We start from the raw sequence: 7,500 nt of genomic DNA, 5'->3' as shown, positions 1-7,500 counted from the left end.
TTTTTGATTTCTACTTGGTTGGATTTTAGTTCTTTTACTTCTCCAGAAAGGATTTCTCTAATAACTTCCATATTTTTTTCAAGCCCTGCTAGTATCTTTAAAGTGATGATTCTGAACTCTAGATCTGACATCGTACTAATGTCCGTATTGAGTAGGTCCCTGGCAGTCGGTACTACCTCTTGTTCTTTTTGTTGAGGTGATTTTTTCCATCTTGTCATTTTGTGAGGAGGAGAATAGATTAATGAGAGAACCAAATGCTAGCAGAGTAACAATATCCCCAGAAAATATACTCTAAACAAACCAGAAAAGACCTGAAGCAGTGGGAAAAGAAAGGGAAAGAGAGAAAAAAGAAAAAGAAAAAAAAGAAAAAGATGAAGATAAAAACAAAAACAAACAAAACAAAACAACAACAACAACAACAACAAAACCAGAATGTGATCAAATATGATCAGGCTGGTATATAGATCAGTGCCACACACTAGATTTGGGGTGTATTTTGGTCTTTTAGAAGAAAGTGCCTCCCAAAATTTTAAAGAAAGAAAAACTTATATATGTTCAAAAATAAGGGTTGATATGATGAAGGATGGAATATGACTGTAAAGATGGAAATTATAAAAAATTTTATAAAAGGAATTGATAAGAAGTTGTTTGAAAAAAGAAAGAAGAGTATTTAAAAAAAGAAAAAAGAAAAAGAAAAAAAAAGGGAGAGGATGTGATCAGGCAGGGGAATAGAAAACACCATATACTAGAGATTTAGGGTATATTTTAATCTGTTAGAAGAAACTATCTCAAAATTTTAAAGAGAGAACAACTTATATATATATGCCAAAAATATGGGTAACTACTATGAAGGGATAGAATATGACTCTAAAAATGAAAAATAAAAATGTTTTTTTTTTTTAAAAAGGCTTTGATAAGATGTTGGTTGAAAAAGGGAAAAAGAAAAATTCAAAAAGAAAAAAAAAGAAAAAAAGACAGTTAAAAAAAATAAAAAATTAACTTTGAAAGACTAAAGAATCATGGTAAAAAAGCCATGAATTCTATGTGCAGTATTCTCCTAGCGCTGGAGTTCTGCCATTCTCATTGATCAGTAAACTTGGTCTTGGCTGGCTGTTCTCGCTGATCTTCTGGGGAGGGGCCTGTTGCCGTGGTTTCCAAATGTCTCTGCTGGAGGCGGAATTGCCCCGCCCTTGCCCCCTCCCGGCTAAGTAATCTGCTCGGGTTTGCTCTCCGAGGCTTTTGTTCCCTGCGAGCTTTCCGTACAGCTTTGGAGGCGGAGAGTGAAAATGGCGGCCTCCCAATCTCCGCCCCGGAGGAGCCGAGAACTCGGGGCCCCGCTCCTCAGTGAGCCCCCAGAGAAAAGCCGTCAGTCACTCCCGTCTCCCTGGTCTCCGGCTGCACTCCGTGCTCACCCGGCCTGTGACCGCGCGTTTCTATCTCTGGCACCCGACCCCGGGTGGAGTCTCCATACCCAGCAGATCCCTGCGGCGCACTCCCGTGTGGGTCTTCCCGGGGAAGAAGGTGAGTCTCCCCGGATCTGCCGCTTTTGGGTCCCTGCTGGAGGAGCAGTGGCCCGACTGTCCCGCGGATCACGGTTTATGGCAACCTCGAGCTGAGAGCCCGCGCCTGGGCTCCGCCTCTGCAGCCGGCTTCCCTGCTCTGATACCTGGGAGCTCTGCCACAGTCAGGCACCCCCGGTCTTTCTGTGACCCGTGGGTCCTGAGACCATACTGTCCCGGAGGGTCCACCCCCCGCTTAGCCACCAGAGTGACGTCCCTCAGTGGAGCAGACTTTTAAAAGTTCCGATTTTGTGCTCTGGGGCTCTGTCACTTGCCAGTAGCGGCTGACGGAGGCTCCTCCCCCGCCGTCTATCCTCCCGAATATCGCCTCGGATTCACTTCTCCGCACGTCCTACCTTCCAGAAAGTGGTCGCTTTTCTGATGAGAGAGTTGTTGCTCTTCTTTTCTTCGATCTCCTGTTGAGTTTGTAGGTGTTCAGAATGGTTTGATCCCTATCCAGCTGAATTCCTGAGAGGAGACGAAATCCAGGTCTCCTACTCCTCTGCCATCTTGCTCCGCCCCCCTCAAGTTTGCTAAATTTTCACAAGCTCAATCTTGGTCTTGATAAATTACATTTTTAAAGAAATTTGCATATTTCATAAATATTTTAATTCACTGGAATAAAAGCATAAGTTTGTCTATATTTTCATCTTATTATGTTATAATGGCTGCGTGATCTGAAGTGATGTACTCGTATTCATTTTAGACATTGTTTATTTGGACCTCATTCTACTTTCTTTGGGTTTTTTTTTCCCCCTAACTTTTGGAGATTGTTGCAGCTTGTTTTTTATTCTAATACATGTATATAAGGTTATAAATTTCCCTCTAAATGCTGTTTAGCTGTACCAGTCCTTTTGATGGTGACATTTCTCTTAGTATTCAGTTTAATTTTTTTGACCTGAGGGTTATTTAGAGTTATACATTTTAATTTTAAAACACTTGTATTTTTTACATTATTTATTTCTAATTTAATTAAATTGTCCTCAGAGAAGTTACTGCTATGGTTTCAATCTTCAATATTTTGAGACTAATTTTATACTCTAATAAGATATTCAAACATTTTACATGTGCTCGAATAGAATGTATATATAAAATATAAGTTCATTTGTGGGTTCATAAACATCTATACATTTTTATTAGGGGAAGTTGATTGTATTGCTTAAATTTTATATATTTCAGAACTATTTTTGATTGTTTACTTAATCAGGTGCTAAAAGAGGGAAAATAAATCACTGATATGATTGTAGATTTGTCTTTACCTGCTTGTATTTGGTCAATTTTTTGTTTTATATAGTTTGAGGCCATGTTTTTAGGTTCATACTACTTTAGAATTTCAAAATGCTTCTGCTGAATCCATTCTGATAAATAAAACAATTTCATTTTTAATCTCTGGTATGCTTTCAGCTTAATTTATTTATCTTTTTTTCTGAACGAATATTTGTACTTTCCTGTGGTTGGAGTTTAAATGATGTATATATTTTATTCTTTGACTTTCAAGCTTCCTGCTACCTTATGATTTAGGCGTATTTCATTAAAAGAGCATAGAGAAGTTTATTTTTTTGTTTTTTTATTTAGTCTAACACCTTCCTTTTCATTAGAACTTTGAGTCCACTTTACATTCAATTTAAATATTTAGATACTTTATTTTAAATCTACCATTTTACTCTCCATCTCTGCTTCTCTCTTCTGAGTTTCTTTTTTTCTCTTTTTTTTTTTCTTCTTTTTCGTTTGGCTTATTTTTTTCTTTCCTTTTTTAAAATTTAAAATCAACTTAATTAACATTTACTGTATTGTTAGTCTCATAAGTAGAGTTTAGTGATTCATCACTTACCTATAACACCCGGTGCTCATTACATCAAGTGCCCTCCTTAATGTCCATCACCCAGTTACCCCTTCCCCCACCCACCTCCCCGCCAGCAACCTTCAGTTTGTTTCCTAGAGTTAAGAGTCTCTTATGGTTTGTCTTCTTCTCTGATTTCATCTTATTTTATTTTTTCTTCCCTTCTCCTATGTTCATCTGTTTTGTTTCTTGAATTTCACATGAGTAAAATCATATGCTATTTGTCTTTCTCTGACTTATTTTGCTTAGCATAATACTCTTTAGCTTTATCCATGTCATCGCAAATGGCAAGATTTCATTCTTTCTGGTGGCTGACTAATATTCCATTGCACATATATATAAATATATATATATATAACATCTTCATTATCCTTTCATCTGTCCATGGACATCTTGTCTCTTTCCATATTTTGGCTATTGTGGACATTGCTGCTATAAACATTGGTGTCTATATGTTCCTTCAAATCACTATGTTTGTATCCTTTGGATAAATACCTAGTAATGCGATTGCTGGGTCATAGGTAGTTCTCTTTAACTTTTTGAGGGACTTCTATACTGTTTTCCAGATTGGTTGCACCAGTTTTGCATTCCCAAGTGTAAGAGGGTTCCCCTTTCTCCGGATCCTTGCCAACAGCTGTTGTTTCCTGAGTTGTTGATTTTAGCCATTCTGACTCATGTGAGGTGATATCTCATTGTGGTTTTGGTTTGTATTTCCCTGATGCCAAGTGATGTTGATCTTTTGGCCAATTTTTGTATTTTGATGTCTCCTCGTATAGTTTGTGAGTTATAGATTATTATTTCCAGAGATTTCAATATATATCAAAATTTAGATAATATTAATTGGTACTATTCCCTTCTCCTCGATCAATGCAAAGGCCTTAGAAAGTGTTAACTCTATTTACCTCCCCCTGATATTAATTTTATTTTTATTTTATTAATTTCATTTATTCTCTCTCCACACACACACACACACACACACACACACACACACACACACACACATACACAGGAGGGCCAGTGGAAAAAAGAAGGCTTCACCTTTGTATTGGGATGCAATACCTAAAGGAATGGACCTTCAGTGATACCATCCCCTCTCTCCACCTGACCCCTCCCTTCCCAGGGTGATCCCCCTGCCCAGGTGAATGCCCTGTTCTGGATAATTGGAGGAGGCCTCAGGCAAGGGGGCAACATGAGAAACTCCCTCCCTCAGGAAGCAGATAGTGGACTTAAAGATTGTCTCTTCCTCTTAGTCCCAACTTGCAGGGAGCCAAGGCAAGGTCTGCCCCATCTTTCCTTCCTAAGTGAGTGGCATGTTTTAATAAATCTGTTTTCATTTTGGAAAATATTTATGAATAAGTAGTTTTGTGTTAAAAAAATAATATAGATATAGTTAGATTTACAGTTGACCCTAGAACAACATTAGGATGGAAAGTGTTGGCCCCCATGCACTCAAAAATCTGTCTATAACTTTTGAGTCCCTCAAAACTTAACTGCTAATAGCTTACTATTGACCAGAAGCCTTATCAATAACATAAATGGTTGATTAATATATATTGTGTACATTATGTGTATTCTAACAATAAAGTAAGCTGCAGAAAAAAATGTTAAGAAAATCATAAGGAAGAGAAGATACATTTGTTGTACTATACTTATTTATAAAAATATCACATATAAGTGGACACACACAGTTCAAGCCTACATTGTTCAGGGTCAACTCTACATACATCTATATCTATATTTATATCCATCATCTGATATATATCTACATACTGTATATAGAGAGACAGATATACACACATAAACCCACATATATGTTCATATAAATACACCTATTTATGTATGCATCCATATATTTCCTCATAAGACATTTTATTATTCTTGTTAAGTATTTAATCAGTCACAATTTATATATATGTATATATGCATTTACATATTTTCAATTACAATCATGTATTTTTCTATTTTGATTACTCTTAATTTTATTTCTGTATTTCTTGCCTTTAATCTGGATTTGTATTTTTCTGCCTTAAAAAATTATGCCTTTGTGTATCTTTTAGTATGAATGTGCTGGTTAAAATTTTCTTAGTGTTTTTTCCCCGAAAATGTCTTTGTTTTACTTTCATTCTCGACGTCTATTTTTTCCTGGGTATTTATTTCTAGGTTGGCAATTATCTTATCCACACTTTAAAGATACCATTCACTATATTGTGGCCTCAACTATTTCTGCAGAGAAGTCATTTTTGTTAACGGTTCTTCCTTTTAAGCTCTTCTATGTTTTACTTTTGACTTCTTTAAAGATTTTTTCTTAGTAATTTACGTCTTACAGTTATACTATAAATGTCTCTAGACATGGTTTTTATGTATTTTAATCATGCTGGAGTACTTTGGGCTTCTTGAATCCCTAGAATGGTGTCTTGCAATGTTTCAAATACTGCTTCTCATGTCCACAATAGCCAAAGTTTGGAAAGAGCCCAGATGTCCATCGACAGATGAATGGATAAAGATATGATATATATAAAGAAAGAATGAAATCTTGCCATTTGCAAAAAAGTGGATGGTACTAGAAGGTATTATGCTAAGTGAAATAAGTCAATCAGAGAAAGACAATTATCATATGATTTCACTGATATGTGGAATTTAAGAAACAAAACAGATGAACATAGGGGAAGGGAAAGAAAAATAAAACAGACGAAATCAGAGAGGGAGGAAATCTATGAGACTCTTAACTATAAGAAGCAAATTGAGGGTTGCTGGAGGGGATGTGGGTGGGGGCTGGGGTAACTGGGTGATGAACATTAAGGAGGGCACTTGTGATGAGCACTGGGTGTTATATGCAAATAATGAATCACTAAATTCTACCTGTGAAACTAACAATACAGTATATGCTAATTAAATTGAATTTAAATAAAAACTTAAACAAAAAAATAAGACCAAAAAAATGCTGCTTCTCCCCCATTCTCTCTGGTCTTCCAGTGGGACTCAGTCAATGAAAAAAAAAGTTAGTTTTTCTCACCTTTTTCCTTTTCTTGGTCCTTTTACAATCAATCATCTTTTTTTCCCTATCAGTCCTTCTGTCTGAATAGTTTTTTTATCTATTCAGTTATTAATTTTCAGCTAACTTTTCTAATCTGCAGTCAACCCTACATTCTGAAATCATAGTTTAAATTATTGCAAATTTTTTGTAGACTTTTTAAAATTTAGATTTGCCTGTTCTTGTGCTCTTTTCCAATGAATTATTTTTTTTCTATATTTAAATTTATAGTAGCAATAATAAATTTAATATAAAAATGTACAGGTAACATAGTTTGCCTAATTATTTGAAATTCTATTCTTTAAAACTCCAATATTAGAGGCTTTGTTGGTCTATTTCTATGGCAGATCCATTTCTGTTGATAGGCATTTGTCTCTCTTTGTGTGCTGGTTATTTTTTGTGTGCCCATTTATATAAGTTGCTTATAGAAATTGTTTGTAGAAATAACTTAAGGCCTAGTTTGATGTTATTATTTTCTTTCAAAGAGAAATTCTGCATTTCTTCTAGGTTTATGGTTATGAAAACATTAAGTAAAACCTTATTTCAGTTTTAGGCATTGATGGAGCTTTTCTGGGTTAATCACATGATTTGAAGCTTGAATGTAGTCTGGGCAAATAATTGCTTCATTTTTAGTTCTTCCTTATCATACTATTCAAACCTTTGGCATTGTACTCAAAATATACAAACACTCATCTCCTCCTGCTGGCAGACCCCACAGTGTAGCATTTGTATCCCTAGTACTTTATGCTGACAGACACTACACAGTTCCTCAGGTGCCTTTATGGAAAAATAGCCCTTTCCAGATGCTGTGCTCACCATTCTGAAGCTTTGTTTTCTCTTGCATCTTGATCCAGTGGTTCATCCCTAATTTGTTAACTGCCTGATGCCTTTGATCCTTCTGTGAACATCTTATTTTTATTTGTTCAGTATATTAACTTGAACCAATAAGATATATACTATAGCAGATGGTTCACATGATTATGGAAGTGAGAAATCCCAAATCTGTAGTCGGCAAGCTGGAGACCCAGGAGAGCTGATGGTGTTTCAGTCCAACTCTGAGTCCCAAGGCA

This window comes from Neomonachus schauinslandi, chromosome 12, assembly GCF_002201575.2.
Source record: "Neomonachus schauinslandi chromosome 12, ASM220157v2, whole genome shotgun sequence".
Lineage (NCBI taxonomy): Eukaryota > Metazoa > Chordata > Mammalia > Carnivora > Phocidae > Neomonachus > Neomonachus schauinslandi.
The sequence above is the reverse complement of the archived record's forward strand: the minus strand, read 5'-3'. Positions refer to the sequence as shown.